Raw genomic sequence first — 18549 nt, forward strand, 5'->3', positions numbered from 1 at the left:
AGATGACGGCAGAAAAAGACCTGCACGGTCCATCCAGTCTGCCCAACAAGATAAACTCATATGTGCTACTTTTTGTGTATACCTTACCTTGATTTGTATTTGCCATTTTCAGGACACAGACTGTAGAAGTCTTGCCCAGCACTAGTCCCGCCTCCCCCCGGCTCTGCCACCTAATCTTGGCTAAGCTTCTGAGGATCCATTCCTTCTGAACAAGATTCCTTTATGTTTATCCCACGCATGTTTTAATTCCGTTACCGTTTTTATCTCCACCACCTCCCGCTGGAGGGCATTCCAAGTATCCACCACTCTCTCCGTGAAAAAATACTTCCTGACATTTTTCCTGAGTGTACCCCCTTCAATCTCGTTTCATGTCCTCTCGTTCTACCGCCTTCCCATCTCCGGAAAAGGTTCGTTTGCGGATTAATACCTTTCAAATATTTGAATGTCTGTATTATATCACTCCTGTTTCTCCTTTCCTCCAGGGTATACATGTTCATGTCCGCAAGTCTCTCCTCATACGTCTTGTAACGCAAATCCCATACCATTCTCGTAGCTTTTCTTTGCATCGCTTCAATTCTTTTTACATCCTTAGCAAGATATGGCCTCCAAAACTGAACACAATACTCCAGATGGGGCCTCACCAATGACTTATACAGGGGCATTAAAACCTCTTTTCTTCTGATCAGACCTCTCTCTATGATAGAAGCAGCTTTTGAAGATTGCTTGGATTTAGGGGATCAGAGTAATCTTACTGTATTCCAATGTTCCTGACTTGAGGGATAGTTTGTATTTCCCAAAAGAGATTTTGATGTCTGATATGTACCTACCTGTGGACCCATAGAAGCTCGGCTTTACTTGGGTTCAGGTACAGTTTGTTTTTGGCTCATTCTTGAATTGATGTTAGACAGATATTCAGGGTTGTGGGTAAGTCAGGCAAAATAGGTATGAGTAGATGTAGAACTGAGTGTCCATCGACCAAATCTGTTGAGCTAGTGGCTTCAGGTAGATATTGAATATAATAGGTCCACATAGATGTAGAACTGAGTGTCCATCAACCAAATCTGTTGAGCTAGTGGCTTCAGGTAGATATTGAATATAATAGGTCCACATAGATGTAGAACTGAGTGTCCATCAACCAAATCTGTTGAGCTAGTGGCTTCAGGTAGATATTGAATATAATAGGTCCACATAGATGTAGAACTGAGTGTCCATCAACCAAATCTGTTGAGCTAGTGGCTTCAGGTAGATATTGAATATAATAGGTCCACATAGATGTAGAACTGAGTGTCCATCGACCAAATCTGTTGAGCTAGTGGCTTCAGGTAGATATTGAATATAATAGGTCCATATAGATGTAGAACTGAGTGTCTATCGACTGAATCAACTGAGCTAGTAAAGGCCTTATATCCCCACTCCACGCCAAGGGACACAGAGGAGGGTGTCCCAGCCACTCATCCCTCCATCTAGTGCCACCATGCCAGCCCAGGCTGATCTACAGAGCTCAACTTCACGTGCACCCAGCAGATTGTTCCCCTTCCATAAAGAACAAAACAAGTTCCACTGAGACAAATGACCACACCACTTCCTGCACACTTCCCCTCCCCATCCCCTTAGTATAAAGTTCCACCTGAATTGGGAACGAGACTTTCACCATCATCCATCCCCACCCCGCCTCCACACCAACCCCTCCCTGTAGGCTTGTGCCAATCCCTCCTGTACTGCCTCAAACCCTAAAACCCCTCCACCCACTCCTAAATCCACTTTCTATCCACACCAAACTGCAACAGAAGGTAAATCACTATTAATGAGAGAACCTATATCAAACAGTCTATGGTGGAACATTTGAGGGGGGGTGAGGGTGGAATTTGTGCTGTTTATATCCCCACATTGGCCCCAAGGTAGGAGGCAGGGCATGGGGTCTGACTGGTGGGAGGTGGGGCACGGTGTGGAGGGGGGGATGCAAAAACAAATGGTCCAGGGTGCCACAACTTCTTGAGTTGGCTCTGCTGATGGGCAAAGACGACAGTCTGATAGGCTGAGCAGGGTAATTCAGCTGCACAACTGGTCTCTCAGCATGGGAATTGTCCGGAAGATCTTTTGAGTGGGGCACTTCCTCAGTGGATCTTGTTGCCACTCACCTCAACAAAGAGGCTCAGATAAAACAGCAGTCTAGTGTCAGATGCCTTTTTTCCTAGATTGGGGGAAGGGCCTTTATGTGTAGCCTCTCATCATTCTAGTCTGGAAGGGTTTGAAACTCAAGCAAGACCGAGGCACTGTGATTCTCATTATGTCATATTGGCTACGACAGATATGGTTCCTTCTTTTTCTGTCCTCTGAAGAACCATAGACTGGAGTGTTTCCTGACCCACATCACCGAGAATGAAGGCGCTCTCTACATACCAATCTCTGACCGTCGCAGATTGGATACTCAGTGTAGACTTTTTGCATCCCTTCTGCTGCCTGAGAGGGTCTCCGTTGCTTTCTAGGAAAGATTCCACCAAGAGGTGCTATATTCTGAAATGGAAGAGGTTTGCCATCTAGTGTGGGGTGAAGGTGCTAAATCTTTTTGCTTGTCCTACACAAAACTGCTCGAGTATCTTCTAACTGTGAGGGGTGGTTTAAAATCCAGCTCCATAAAAGTTCATGTTTAATTTAATTTGGCATTTTAAACCTGCTTTACCAACAAGTTCTAAGCAGTTGACATTTAACAGTATTTCCATTTTGCGCTCAACTTTTCTTTAATCAAAAGATTAGTTAACATTAATTAGTAACTTACAGTGGAACTGTTTAGTATACAGTAAACAATATTACATAGCTAGACATGGTTGAGCATACTTTATGTAAGATCATATTTAATATGAAACTATTCTTTAGAACTGTCATATCATATCGGTGCATCACAGTGTAGAGGGTAAGCCCATATCTGTACAGTCTCTAGTTGTTTGTTTTTGACAGTTCCCCATCAAACCTCCAACTGTGTCTCATGGGACTCAGTGTTGTCCTCACCCAGCTGATAAAAGCTTCCTTTGAGTTGCTTGACTTTTGCCCTCTGAAGTACCTGGAAGGTCTTGTTTTGTTGACATTTACTTCAGCTTCTAGGGTCAGTGAGCTTCAGGTCCTAGTAGTGGATCTACCTTACACAAAGTTTTGTCATTAGAGTAGTTCTCTACATGCAAGTTCCTTCCCAAGGTGGTGCCAGTGTTCCATCTTTTCAGTCAATTGTCTTTCCAACATTTTTCCCCGAAACCATATGCCTATCTTGGCAAAACACACTGCACATCTTGACTGCAAGTGAGCCTTAGGCTTCTATCTTGAGTGGACTAAAGTCCATAGGCGGTCCACCCAGCTTTTTGTGTTTTGATCCAAACAGGGATAGGGGGCAGCCAAAATAAGTACCTGAATATATGTAAACCACTTTGAATGTAGTTGCAAAACCTCAGAAAGGCGGTATATGAAGTCCCATTTCCCTTTCCCCATCAGTGTTTAGACTTTTAAATACTTAAGTGGCATAAATGAACTGGAGGCGATTCTTTTGATAGAAAGGAAGCTCTGGAATGAGGGGGCATAGTTTGAAAGGGGACAGACTCGGAAGTAACCTGAGGAAATACTACTAAATGGAAAAAGTGAATTCATGGAACGGCCTCCTGATAGAAGTGGTGGATATGAAAATAGTATCTGAATTAAGAAAGCTTGGGACAAGCACATAGGATCTCTAAGGGCGTGAAAGGGATAGGTAGATGGCATGGATGGGCTGAGTGGCTAGGCCGTATGTCTTTATCTGCTTTCATTTTTCTATGTTTCTATGTTGTGCATACCGAGCTGCTTAGTTGAACATTGTGGTAGTGTGAGCAGGGTTGAAGCAGGAGGCCTTGATGAAATACACAACTCCTTTTATTAAACAAATACTGAACCCTGTTACCTCACAGGTACAATAAAGTAAAGAATAAGGTATCCCTGGTTTCAGAGGCAAAGTTCCCACAGGCCTGCATCTGACAGGCCTGAAGCCCACACTGTACACAGCCACTTTGCAGGGTTACACAACACAGGTCTGACTCCAGCCAGACCACAAGGACAGCATTCCTAGTAAGTTAAAGCTTAGCCTACCTTATCCAGGTTCTAGTAGCTTACACATAAGCAGGGGAGACTACACTGCATGTCAGCTTCTCTCCTTCCACTACTACTACTACTTGACATTTCTAAAGCGCTACTAGGGTTACGCAGCGCTGTACAATTTAACATGGAAGGACAGTCTCTGCTCAAGGAGCTTACAATCTAAAAGACAGGTGTACAAATTAAAAACAAGTATAGTCTGTCTGATAGGGAATACTGTATTGCACAAAAGGTTAGGTGCCGAAAGCAGCATTGAAGAGGTGAGTTTTAAGCAGAGATTTGAAAATGGGTAGGGAGGGGGCTTGGCGTAGGGGTTGAGGAAGATTGTTCCAGGCAATGGGTGAGGCGGGGTCTCTTTGTCCTGTTCTGCCAGAAGGATTTTACTTCCTTTCCACTGTTCAGCCCCGCTCTCCTGGCCAGACATGCTAACATCCCTATACTAAACTGGCTCTGCCTCAGCCTCTAACATGGCAGGTTTAGCACCACCTGCTGTAAGGTGACTAAACCACTCCCTCACTGAGGTTGCATTCTTAGGGATACCTGCTGCTGTACCAGTCGCTCCCTTACACACATAACTAAATTTTATGGGAAAGGTGGTGTAAACATAAGTGGGTTATAAGCTTTTTTTTTTTTATTTTTTTCAGTACACATTGTTTTGTATTTGGGGGTGTTGATAACATATATTGGCATAGTCACTGATTTTTCATTTGTTTGTAAACAGCATTCCAGTATGACAGAGCAGTTCCAGAAAATAGAAGATGAGACATTTCCAAGTTTCTTGGTAGACTCTCTTATTAGTGATAACAGTGAAATTTTGGAAAATGTCACCATTTCCTCTAACCTCGGCATGCCTGTTGCTGCTTCTACGGTTGCCAAAGAGAGAACTATTGATGATGCAAGGTAAGGAATTGTATGTACATTTTTTGAAGACATACTACATTATAGTTTGCGTGACTCTGATTAAACATGTAAAATAAAGGACCTAATGTACTAAAATGGTAAGGACTTCACAAATGTGTGCTTGATGTGAAAATAGCACAAAATGCTTATGAACTCTCAGAACACCAGATCTGTGGAGTGATCTGGACTTCAGAAAGCCACTTTGCAGTAGTAATCTTATTTACAAAGTCCACTTGGTATGAAAGTTAGTTTAATTTGCCATAAATAAGATACTGTGAGGCAAAGCAGCTCATTTAATGGCAAAAAAAAGGCTTTGTAGGCTTCTTTTTAGTTTGGTGGAAGGGTGGTGGAAGAAACTAAGCCTCCTGAAGGTATAGTTCATAAGTGAAGCTAGTTTTTGCAGGGTCACGATGGCATGTTCCAGGCTTTGCTCCTGCTTTCGGGGCTGTACTTCTAAAATGGTTCCAAAGCACTGCTATTAGCTATTTATTTATTTAAGACTATTATAAACTGCTCTATCCAGTCGCCCTAGGTTGTGTACAGCACAGGAATGTACATATTCATCTAAAAGGTCAGGATAACAAAGAAGGGAATACACAAGTTCTGTGCACCAATGCCTAAACCTTAACAGTGGTACTATGGCACCATTTTAGAAGCAGGAATTGCCTCTCCCTCAATATTCCTTGAGCCCTCAGTTGAGTTGGGGTCCTGGGAAAGGGGACTAGGGAGAGCTTAGGGGGCAGGGCTCCAAGGGTTATTTTTCATTTACAACCTGCAACAGGTCAGCAGGTTGCTAAGAGGAGCCTTGGGGGCAGTGTCTTTGGAGTTTGTGTGTGTGTGTAGCCTGCTGAGCTGGTTTGGTGGCAGGCATGCCTGGAAGGTCCCGCTGTTGGCAGGAAGTCTGCCTGCGCGTCCCTGGTGAGTACATTTTTTTCTGCCATTGGAGGATGTGCGGTATTTGCGGCAGAGTCCACCTTAGGACCCTCTTGTTCTGAGCAAGGGGACATGTGTTGTCGGGTGCCTAGAGGCACAGGTAGGCACCAGGGATTGCTTTCTCTCAAACGGGATTCCCGCTGTGATGTGTCTGGTGCACGTGCCATTTTCTGCGGTTTCTCTGGTTGGCTGTTCCAGATTCTCGTATTCAGTTCCAGGCTTTGCCTTTCAGCATGGCTACGGCTCCATGCACCTTTTCCTAGGTTTGGGAATGTTGCGGCATTCTCTGCAAGGATGGCATCTGAGTGCACCCCGCTCTAGATTAGTACTGAGTGTTAATTTTCCCAGGTCTCGCTGTTGGAATCCTTAGACTGGGTGGTCACCCTTCAAATGAGCCACCTCGTCCCGTCCTGCCCCAGACAGCTCTGTACGATTTTTTTTTTCTTGACCGAAGACTGGAGGATCTAGCTTCAGACTCGGGTTCACAGTCTGCTTGGGGCGCCAAGTCCTTGTGTCTGGCAGTGTGTTCATATCTTGGGCTCTGTGTGGAAGCTACTTTGGAGGTAATGCTGTGGGCAGTACTCATATGTGACATCTGCAGCTCTCGCTTCTTAGCAGGTGGTCTCCTGTGTCCCAGGAGTGTCGGCGCTATCTTCCGTGGCTATTCTCAGCACAGATGCGCATGAATTGGTGCCTCCAATTCCTTCCTGTAGAGGGGATGCCTTGGCGCCTCCACAGTGGATGGTGGTAGATAAGGATGCAAGTCTTTTGTGCTGGAGAGCCCTTTACCTCCTTCCGCCTCCGGGGCGGTGGATGACATGGGAGATGGTGTGCCCAATTTCCCACCTGGACCTGTTTTTGGTGCTGTTCGTCTTCTAGCCTTCAGGACGACTTGGGGGCCAGGTGGTGCTTATGCCGTTGGAGAGCATGACGGCGGTTTACAAAGCTGTATAGTAATACATGACACCTTCCAGCATTAGCAACCTGAATTTTAAAATACAGACTTTTGCTAATTTCATCTTTCACTGCTAAGGCCTGTGTGTGTGGGCAGTCAGTAAGGACATTGCAGACATTGTCAAAAACTTCCACCAGCCAAGGACCACTGGAAATTTCTTTGGTGACTGAGCTGATGTAATGGCTGAGACAGAATACAACATTCTGTCTCCTGGGACAATGCAGTCCACGGTCAGTTTGGTTCCATTACATTACAGATGTTGTGTAGTGGTTATATCTGTAAACCATAATGTTGGAAAGTCCAAGGCCTCTTATGCTTGACTTGGTGGCACATTTGCATCTCAGGAAACACCTCCCTCCCTGAAATACTGACTTGATGTTTTAATTGCCCTTTATTGTGGTGCCTTCTCTGAAGAAGGAAGGTGCTCAAGAGTAAGTGCAGAAAACTATTCATATGCTTAAGCTACTAGGCTGTGTCATCAATTACCCCAAGTCCCATCTGTTCTCAGTACAGCAATTGGAGTACATTGGAGCCCTGCTAGACACTGTTCAGGCTCAAGTCTATGTCCTGAGCAGATGTGCTTATTTGCATTGCCACTTAGATTTGGAATAGCCAGAAGGTCACAGTTCTGCAGATATTGAAGTTATTGGGCCACATCTCCAAAGTGCATGTCGCACCAAAGGCTCTCCTGCACTTACAAGGTGCCCATCGGTGTTGGGCTATGGGGAATCTTGTGGATGTCATTTTGGTCACCCCATAGTTGAGTCGGTTGTATGGTGGACGATTGAAACCAATTTGACTCTAGGATTTCCATTCCAAATTTCTCCTCTAGAAGATACTGACCACTGATGCATCCAGTTTGGGATGGGGTGCTCGTGTAGGTGGGCTTCACACCTAGGGGCACTGGTCTGTTCAGAAGATCCAACTTCACATCAGTCTCTTGGAGCTGGGTGACTTGGAATGCTTCTAAAGGCTTTCACAGACTGTTCAACAGCCAGTCAGGTTTCCATGTACTATTTGGGTCAAGAGGCAGATGATATGTGGTAGTCAAATCTAAATACTTGACAGGGAAAGGGAACTGTCTAGCGGACAGACTGAGCAGGGTCATACAACAGCACGAGTAGCCTCTTAGTATAGATGTTGTCTGCTGGTTCTTCTGAGAGTACTCTTGGTGGATCTCTTTGCCACTCATCTCAACAACAAAGTCCATCAGTACTGCTCCAGACTCAGATCACATGCAGGCTAGCATTGGATATCTTTTTCTCCTTGACTGGGTGGGGGGGGGGTCCTTCTGTATGTGTATCCTCTCAGTCTCTCTCTAACAGGGATGACTCTGCTGAAACTAGAGCAGGACCAGGGAGCCCTGATCCTTGTAGCATTTCTTGGCCAGGGCAGATCTGGTTCCTCCTTCTGGAGTTGTCCTCTGAAGAACTGGGGGGATGGGAGTGTTTTCTGACCCTCATGCAGAACAAGTGGTCTCTTCTGCATCCCAGCCTCCGGTCCCTGGCCCTAATGGCTTGAATGTTGAGGCTGTTTATAGAATCTTGCTGGCTTCCAGGAAAGATACCACAAAAATGTGCTATACTTATAAATGGAGGTCTGCTATCTGGTGTGAGGGCAGAACCTTAGATCCTCTCTTGTCCTACACAAAAACTGCTCGAGTACCTTCTTTATCTACTACGTTACTATGTTATGTTACTTCTCTCAAGTATGGTGTAAAAGCCAACTCTGTTAAGGTTCACCTCATTGCCATTAGTGCTTATCACTGTATAGAAAGGTAAGCCCCTCTCTGTGTGCAGCCACTAGCTGTGTACTTTGTGAGAGGTTTGCCTTAGACAAGGCCCTCCCCCCCATCAAACCTCCCATTGTCATGGGATCTGAACGTCATTGTTACTCAGCTGATGAAAGCTCCTTTTGAGCCACTTGACTCATGTCACCTGAAGGACCTGTCCTGGAAGGACTTGTTTTTGGTGATGGTCACTTGGGTGAGTCATTGAGCTGCAGGCCCTAGTAGTGGATCCACCTTCCATGAAATGTAAAGCTCATTCCTGAACTTATCAGAGTTCCATCTTAACCAGGCAACAATTCTTCCAATATTTTTCACAAAACCTTTTGCCCATCCTGGTGAAACCTGGTGCACACCTTTTGGATTGCAAAGGAGCCTTAAGTCTTTTATCTGGGAGTGGACTGAAGTTCACTCAGCTTTTTCCTTTGACTCAAACAGGATGGGGGCAGCCATCAGTAAACTGTTTGTCCAGTTGGTTAGTGGATTGAATCTCCTTCACTTTTATACCCAGACTGGGCCGATTTTTCAGGGTCATGTCATGGCTCACAGTGTCAAAACTATGGCAGCATTGGTAGCCCATGAGATCAGTCTCCATTGAGGAGATTTGCAGTTCTGCAACATGGTCTTCAACTTACATATTCACATCTTGCTACTGTCTTGAGCAGAGTACTTGGCATGATAACCAGTTTAGTCAGACAGTTCTGCAGAGTTAGTTTGGAGTCTAGAAACCAACTCTACACTCCCTTCGTTCTTTTCTGTTTCAGGCTGTACCTTCACAATAGGGCTCGCTGTTGGTGTTATTGGGTTCTTGTTGGCCTTGCCTTTGCAAGTCCCTATTGTCTGTAACTTGTTTTCAGTGATCCTTCAAGCTAGTCGTCTTGCACATGGGAATCCGTAACTTAGCTTTCTCCAAGGACAAGCAGGACAAGGATTTTCATATACTTGCCCACCTCCCCTAGGAGTTGCATTCTTAATACTTTCTTTATTCAGCTGTTGCTTCATTCAACTCAAGCAGCACAGTGGGGGCCTTACAAAGGCTTGTAGAAATGACAGAACATCGGACAGCAGCTGTAGTGGGGCTCTGTTGGTGATGTCACCCATATGTGAGAATTGTCCTGCTGTCCTCTGAGAATATCTGCTACAGGTAAGAACCTCACTATGTTAGGGTCATGAGTAAATTGTGGGCCTTGATATTTCCCCAGATCTGATTTCATTAAGTCTAGAACAAGTGTTGAGGGGGAAAATACTAAACATTCAGACTTCTGATTTATTTGTTGTACCATTACCCTCTGTATAGGGCGCAGTTGTGTGGGATAGAAGTTGTATACGTTGTGAAGGTCCTTGGGGCTAGGCCTGTTATTTACATCAAGCAGAGGCAACTCCAGCTTTGAATGCAGCTGACTCAAAGAAGGGCAGGGATCACATATTTTACATCCTGCACAAGGAGAAGCCTAATCAGAGTAGTGGGTTGAGAATACTCTGCGATCTTGGGCAAACCACTTAATCCTTCATTGCTTCAGTTAAACTCTCTAGGGACAGGTTAATACCTATTAATACCTGAATGTACCTTAACTTGAGCTACTACTTTAGGGCACAATTTAAATTGCAAATCTCTTCCAATCTCTTATATAAAACATTAAGTTCATCAGTTTCTTGTAATAAAGCTCAGTTTTTCCTGGTTTAATGTTAATCTGTGAGCTTTGGTATTCATATGTTCCCTTTTCCTTTATATGTGATGGTGAAATATTGGGTGAATTAGATATCTTTGAGCAAATTGTACACTGATATGAATGCAGATGTGTTTTGTAAGTCCTCTCAATTACTTTTCTTCTGATGCTTTTTTTCTTGCAGACTTCCTAATGTTCAGACAGCATATCTAGGAGATGCAAGATTTTCACTAATGTTGGAATCTTCTATCAAAAGTCTTTCTGCTTGTGATTTCAAAGGAAAGTGTGCTGTGGGCTTTAAGGATGATTTGTAAGTGCCATTCTATTTTTACAGAATTTTTAAAAATTCCACATATTGGCAATATTGACCACATCTAATCAAGTATGGAAGTGAGCAATGTGTATTATGAACCCCAGGGAAAGGGAGGGCAAAGAGGTAAAAAAAAAACAACCTTTGTCATTCTGCTAGATTAGCCCAGTTGAGTGGATTGTGCTGCACAACCAGCAAATGGAGGCAGACAACACCAAGCTTCAGTGATTTCATTTATATGAAGTGATGCAGCCCTCAAACTTGTCGCTTGTTCTCTGCTTCAGGTGTTGGTTGCAGTGTGGACTGCTCATGCGCAGATTAAGATCTGGCCTGAAGGTTGAGCTCCCTGTGCTACTGGTGGCTCTTATGGTTCAGTCTGCAGATATTTGACCCAATTAAGTTGGGGGTGAAGTCCTGAGTTCCGAGCTCATGTCTTGGACAGAGGTCTTGGTAAGCAGGGATGCTATGCAGGGACCCCACTGGGATCAGTAATTGGGGGCCCTTTTTTCCCTTCTTAACCACCTCTCCAGGTCGTCTAGCCCTTATCTAACTGTTTTATTTCTGTCAAAATAGTGGATGTTTTAACTGGAAAGAAGGCAGGCAGCAGTTGTCAGCATCTCTACAGGGGCGCCACTTAGGCAAATTATCTGCCTAAGGGGGAATCCTGTTTCACATTTGATTTTCTCTTTTTGATGGTTCATTGGAGGAGTAATGTCAGGTGGCAGACATTGGAGCATTGATGGGAACTGCCACTTGAGAAGCATGATGTGTTCCCACCACTGTTAGTAATGAAGATGCAGCCCAGCTCATTTTGGGAGGATGGTGATTAAGCTTCTGACCTCAGGAGACATCCAACATCACTTGAGCCAGTGACTCTGTCCTTGCCTTCAGTTTTCCTACTGGCAGGAACAGCAGTCACAGGGTCTAACCAATGTGGAGAACGTTAATGCTATGGTTCAGGGAGGAGTGGCACTATTTGGGCAGGGGTACTTGGGGGACGACGACAACATTGCTTCAGCATCAGTCATACCTTCTAGAGCAATAGTTTGAGAACTCATTAGCTGTTTCTAGCTGGTGCTGCCAGCCTTCTTTAGCTTATTTGCAGCTGTGTCAATCCAGTGTGCAGACAGCACTGTGGTGAGAGAGGGTGCAATCCTTCATCACAGGTATCCAAGCACCTCATGGTCTCTTGATTCAAGAAGAAAGCCTGAGAACCCATCCTGGCCTCTTCACTAGAGGAAGATGAGGATCTTGTGAGAATTAATCTGCAGAGCAAGGGGAACTGTACCCTCTTGGAGGGGGAATGATTCTGCCTGTTCTGCCAGGAGGAGCTTCTCTACAGATTTCAGAGTTAGAAGCTGATGAGGCATGAGATGGGGATGTTGTTGTAGAAGGGTTGCACAACCCCTTCAGGATCCTATCCATATGACCCTGTGGAGGATGATATTCTTGGAGGGGAGGGTAATAAAGCCATGGTGAAGCTTTACCTACTGGACCAGATGTTTGACTTCTCCAGCATGGATACTCTGACAGCAGCTCCAGTATACCCAGTGCAAAATAAGACAGCAGATGTAAATTCTCAAATTGGACATATTCCAGACACTAAAATGATTTTTTTTCTACCTTTGTTGTCTGGTGACTTTGTTTTTCTGATCATGCTGGCTCAGTATCTGATTCTGTTGCTATCTGTCCTCTTAACTCAGTTTCCAGGGCTTCCTTTCCATTTATTTCTTTACTTTCCTCCTTTCTTCTTCATTTCTTGCTCTACATCCGTAAGTAAAAGCTGGGTCTTCCGCAGACTTGACTGTCCAGTGGATCCAGCTTCTGCCTATTTTCTACATCCATGTGCAGTTTTTCTCCTCTCTTCCTTTTCCCTCATCTCATCTCCTTCCTCACTCTTCCCTCGCCTCCATCCATGTCCAGCATTTCTTCTTTCTCCCTTCCCTCTCCTCCATCCACCCATGTCTAGCAGCCGTCCTCTCCCCTGCCCTCCATCCACCCATGTCCAGCGATTCTCTCTTCCCCCCTGCCCTCCACCCTTGTCCAGCGACTATCCTCGTTTCCCTGCTCCCCCTCCCTCCAGCCATGGTGAGCCACTCAGTCCCACCTGCCTACCAGCTCCATGCCGACGACCCTCTTCTCCTGCCACCCAGCACCGTGATGACCCAGCCTTTAAAAAAATCTACGAAGTGGCGGAGTGGTGCCTCGCGTCTGCCTGTAAAAGAAGAAAAATTGCCTCTTCTGCCGGCCTTCCCTTGCTGTGTCCCGCCCTCTGACGTAATTTCCTATTTCTGCAAGGGCAGAACACAGCGAGGGAAGGCCGGCCGACGAGGCGATTTTTCTTCTTTTACAGGCAGATGCGAGGCACCACTCCGCCACTTCTTAGATTTTTTTTTTAAAGGCTGGGTCATCACGGTGCCGGGTTGCAGGAGAAGAGGGTCATCGGCAGGGAGCTGGTAGGCAGGTGAAGGGGACCTACAAAAAAGGTGCCGGTACGCTGTACCGGTGCGTACTGGCACAAAAACACTGGTTAGTCCTGAGTTGTCCTCCTTTCACCTATGTTTCTCTTTGTGGAGCATTCCTTCAATTGAAGGAGACTTGCTTACTGTGCGTTACAGCCGTGGAGATATTGAAAGGTCTCTAATATCTCGCCCCTTCCTCCTTTTTTCCAGAGTATTCCTCTCTGTTTCTTATATCTATGTTAAATTTTCTAACCAAAACAATACATACAGAACATCTGAATAGTGAAAATAGTTCCACACAGTGGTCGCAACTCCCTCTGCATGTTTGAGTTGTTCGTTTTTTTTATTTTTATTTTTATTATCTTTATGTAGATCAAAACAAGCCAGACCAATAACTTAACCATGTTCAATAGCAAAACAGAAAACAATTCAATCCAACTCTGAACACCTCCCCCTTCCCCATCCCCTCCAACAAAGTAGTCCAATGGCGTTCATTGTTTCTTCAATAAACGCCAAAATTTCAAACAAACCTTCTCCATTCAGAAAAAGAAAATCGAGGTGTGTCCATTCCTCATACTGTGGTTAAAACAGTCCTTATGCCGATCAGTCAGTTGTTCTGTATCACGTAGTGCTTTCAGTGTTTGTTTCCAATCCAGTGAAGTGGGACCTGAAGACTGTTTCCTCTTGACTGCTCTCTCACACGTCATCTAGACAGGAGCTTAGATAGTGCTGGTAAGGAGCCGGCTGTCTTGGTAGGTGTGGGTGCCAATGACATAGAAAAATGTAGGAGGGAGGTTCTGGAAGCCAAATTTAGGCTCTTAAGCTGAAGTCTAGATGCTCCAGGGTAGCATTTTCAGAGATGCTCCCCGTTCCATGTGCAGGACTCAAAAGGAAGGCAGAGCTCCGAAGTCTCAATGTGTGGTTGAGACGATGGTGCATGGATGAGGAATTTAGATTTGTTAGGAACTTGGCAACATTCTGGGAAAAGGGTTGACTGTTCCGAAAGGATTGTCTCTACTTTAACTGGGATGGATCCAGGCTGCTGGCGTTAACTTTTAAAAAGGAGATTGAGCAGCTTTTAAACTAGAATGGTGGGGTGGAGAAAGCTGACCGTCGTCCTGGGGCGCATGGTTCGCTGTGGAGTATCCTTGAAGGATACTATTGAAACAGGACATTTAGGAAATACCAGTAGAGAGGTTAAAACAATGCTGAAAGTAAGCCAGGTGTGCTTAATGAGAGAGCAGGATAAAGGATGCATATTATCCCCTTCAACTTCTAAGCAGCTTGTAGATCAAAGGAAAAAAAACACAATTTGAAGTGCCTGTATACAAATGCTAGAAGCCTAAAAAATAAGATGGAAGTTAGAATATATAGCACTAAATGATGAGTTAGGAATAATAGGCATCTGAGAGACTTGGGGGAAAGAGGACATTCAATGGGACACTCTGTTAACAGGGTACAAATTGTGTCGCAGTGAAAGAGAGGATCAAATTGGAGGGGGGGTTGAGCTATATGTTAAAGAGGGAATTGAGTCAAATAATATAAACATTCCACATGACGGATAGCTGCATGGAATCATTATGGATAGAAATTCCATGTGTGAAGGGAAGGAGTATTCTTGTAGGGCTTTACTACCGGTACCATCTGCTGGGACAGAATGAACAGACGAATGAAAATTGTTTACAGAGGTTAGCAAAGCTGGCAAATTGGGCAACACTATAATGGATGTTTTCAATCACCTCAATATTGACTGGGTAAATGTTACATCAGGGAGTGCCAGATAAAATTTGTAGATGTAATAAACGACTTCTCTTAGAGCACCTAGTCCAGGAACAGACGAAAGGGGGAGCCATTTTGGATCTGGTCCTTGGTGGCATGAAGGGCATAGTGCGAGAGGTGCCAGTGTTCAGTCCCCTGGGAAACTGATCATAACATGATCAAGTTTGAGCTACTATCTGGGATGAACCCGCAAAGGAAATCTACTGTAGCTGCATTTAATTTTCGAAAGGGTGACTATAATAAAATGAGGAAAATGGTCAAAAAGAAACTAAAAGGGATCGGCTGCAAAGGTTAGGACACTAAATCAGGCGTGGACGTTATTCAAAAATACTATCTTGGAAGCTCAGTCCAGATGCATTCCATGTATTTGCAAAGGTGGAAAGAGTAAACGTCAGCCAGCGTGGTTAAAAGGTGACTTAAAAGAGGCCATTATAGCCAAAAGATTATCCTTCAAAAAATGGAAAAAACGACCGAAATGAAGAAAATAAGAAGCAACATAAGCACTGGCAAATCAGATGCAAAACATTAATAAAGAAGGCGAAAAGAGAATATGAAGAGAACCTTGCTGCAGAGGCTAAAACTAAAAGTAACAACCTTTTTTCAGGAACATCAGAAGCAGAAAGCCTGCAAAGGAATCCGTGGGACCGTTAAGATCATGAAGGCGCAAAATGGACGCTCAGGGAGGACAAGGCCATAGCGGAGAAAATGAATGAGTTCTTTCCTTCTGTCTTTTACAGAAGAAGATGTAAGAGATCTGCCTGTATCGGAATTAGTTTTTGAGGGTGATGATGCGGAGGAACTGAAAAATCTCTGTAAACCTGGAAGATGTACTGAGCCAAACTGACAAATTAAAGAGTAGTAAATCACCTGGACTGGCTGGCATACATCCAAGGGTACTCAAAAACTCCAGCATGAAATTGCTGATTTGCTGTTTGTAATATGAGAGATGTGGTAGCCGTGTTAGTCCACTTTTAAAGGTAATCAGTAGAAATAAAACATAGAAAAGAAAATAAGATGACACCTTTTTTTATTGGACTAACTTAATACATTTTTTGATTAGTTTTTGAAGGTAGCCCTTCGTCAGATCAGCAGCAAAGAAGGGCTACCTTTGAAAGCTAATAAAAAAAAAATGTAGTAAGTTAGTCCAATAAAAAAAGGTGCCATGTTTTGTTTTATTTCTATTGGTTACCTGTTAGTAATATGTAACCTATCGTCAAAATCATCCGTAGTACCTGAAAACTAGAGGGTGGCCAATGTGATGCTGATTAAAAAAAAAAAGGGTTCTAAGGGTGATCCAGGAAATTGTAGACTGGTAAGCCTGACGTCGGTGCTGGGCAAAATAGTGGAAACTTATAAAGAATAAAATTACAAAATACATAGACAAACATGGTTTAATGTGATAGTGTCAGCATGGGTTCAGCTTAGGGAAGTCTTGCCTCACCAATTGCTTCATTTTTTTTTTTTTTTTTGAAGGCATGAATAAACGTGTGGATAAAGTTGAGCTGGTTGATGTAGTTTTGCTAGATTTTCATAAAGCTTTTGATAAAGTTCCTCATGAGCCTCCTGAGAAAATTAACGAGTCATGGGATTGGAGACAAGGTTCCGTTGTGGATTAGGAGTTGGTTATTGGATAGAAACAGAGGGTAAGGTTAAATGGTCATTTCTCTCAATGGAGGAGAGTGAGCAGTGAAGTGCCGCAGGGATCTGTACTGGGACCGGCACTATTTTCCATATTTATAAATGATATGGAAATTGGGACAACGAATGAGGTGATCAAATTTGCAGATGATACAAAACCATTCAAAGATGTTAAAACACATGTGGACTGTGAAATATTGCAGGAAGACCTTAGGAAATTGAAAACTGGGCATCCAGTTGGCATATGAAATTTAATGTGGACAAATACAAGGTGATGTACATTGGAAAGAATAATCTGATGTTAGGGTCCACCTTGGAGGTCAGTGCTCAAGAAAAAGATCTGGGTGGTGGTGTAGATATTCTGAAATCTTCAAAAAAGCAAACAGGATGCTAGGAATTATTAGGAAAGAGATGGTGAATAAGACCGAAAACACTGTGCCTTTGTATTGCTCCATGGTGCATCCATACCTTGAGTATTGCATTCAGTCCTGGTTGCCTTATCTCAAAGATACAGCGGAATTAGAAAAGGTTCAAAAAAGAGTGACCAAAATGATAAAGGGGATGGAACTCCTTTCTTTATGAGGAAAGGCTAAAGAGATTAGGGCTCTTCAGCTTGGAAAAGAGACGGATGAGGGGAGATATGATTGAGGTCTACAAAATCCTGAGTGATGTAGAGGAAGTAAATCCTTTTTTTTTTTTTTTTTTTACTTGTTCCAAAAGTACAAGTACTAGGGGACACTCGAAGTTATATGAAAATACTTTTAAAATAGAGGAAGAAATATTTTTTTCACTCATCGAATATTTAAGCTCTGGAACTCTCTGCTGGTTAGCATATCTGGGTTTAAAAAAGGTTTGGACAAATTCCTGGAGGAAAAGTCCATAGTCTGCTATTGAGGCAGACATAGGAAGCAACTGCTTGCCTTTGGGATTTGTAGTATTTGTTGTTTATTTGTTACATTTGTATCCCACATTTTCCCACCTATTTGCAGGCTCAGTGTGGCTTAGTATGGAGTGTTGCCACAATTTGGGTTTCTGCCAGGTACTTGGGGTCTGGCTTGGCCACTGTTGGACCATTGGTCAGACCCAGTATGGCTACTCTTATGTTTTTATGTTCTCTTATGTTCTTATGTAATTTGGATAAATCTCTAACCTGCACCCCAAGGTACCGAATACCCTTGGAGTCCTATGTAAGGTAGATTTTTTAGGGTCAGTGGCAATATCTGGTATATTTGAGATTTATTAAAATTTTACTCCCAAACCTGCCACTTTACTAAATCTTCTTAATTCTTGCAGTATGATTTGGCAGTGTTGTTTCCCAATATTATTAAAATATAGTCTGTGAAAAGGGCAATCTTGTGTTGATAGGTACCTCTGTAATAACCAGTAATTTCCTCTTTTGCTTGAATACATTGCGCTAATGACTATACAGTGGATGAACAGAAGTGACATGGAACATCCATGTTTTGTTTCCCTCTTTATTACAAAGTGTTCTCTTTATCCAGCATTCACCTGAACCTGCCCAGTAGGCTTTTCATATCATTTTTGAATCCAGGTACAGAAATTATCCCCTATATCAGTCTTCTGCATAACTTTCCAGAGGAAGTTCCAGTGGACCTGATCAAATGCTTTCTCTGCATCTATGGACAAAATTGCTGTCACCTTTTGTGTCTGCTACCCCCCCCCCCCCCCAAAACAATATTCAAGGTGCCTGGTATGATCACAACTTGGTGTTTTTAAAACAAAACCAGATTGCTCCACATGAACCAAGGTTGGGAGCACACGGGCCAAATGTTCAGCTAAAATTTTATTTTAATGGAGCTTCTCAGTTTCCTGGGGCCCTTCTTCTCTATATAGTTTTCATTCTAAGGAGACTTCGTCATACAGACCTTTTGAAGCTAACGCAGTAATTTTTCCTAATGACCTTTGCGGCTACCTTCCTCACACTTGAACACCTAATTCAGGTCAGTAGCACTGCTACTTCTCTTCCAGGCAAAGAATAGAAAGTGTCT

General features: G+C 43.6%; 1 protein-coding gene across 1 annotated transcript in view; it reads left to right on the forward strand.

The window, feature by feature from the left end:
• Positions 1-4948: 4948 nt before the first annotated feature.
• CEP192 (centrosomal protein 192) overlaps positions 4949-18549 on the forward strand; it is a 459635-nt gene continuing 446034 nt past the window's right edge. The window contains 1 exon segment of the mRNA XM_030212468.1: positions 4949-5010. The gene's annotated coding sequence lies outside the window, so the exon portion shown is untranslated.

This window comes from Microcaecilia unicolor, chromosome 1 (assembly GCF_901765095.1).
Source record: "Microcaecilia unicolor chromosome 1, aMicUni1.1, whole genome shotgun sequence".
Lineage (NCBI taxonomy): Eukaryota > Metazoa > Chordata > Amphibia > Gymnophiona > Siphonopidae > Microcaecilia > Microcaecilia unicolor.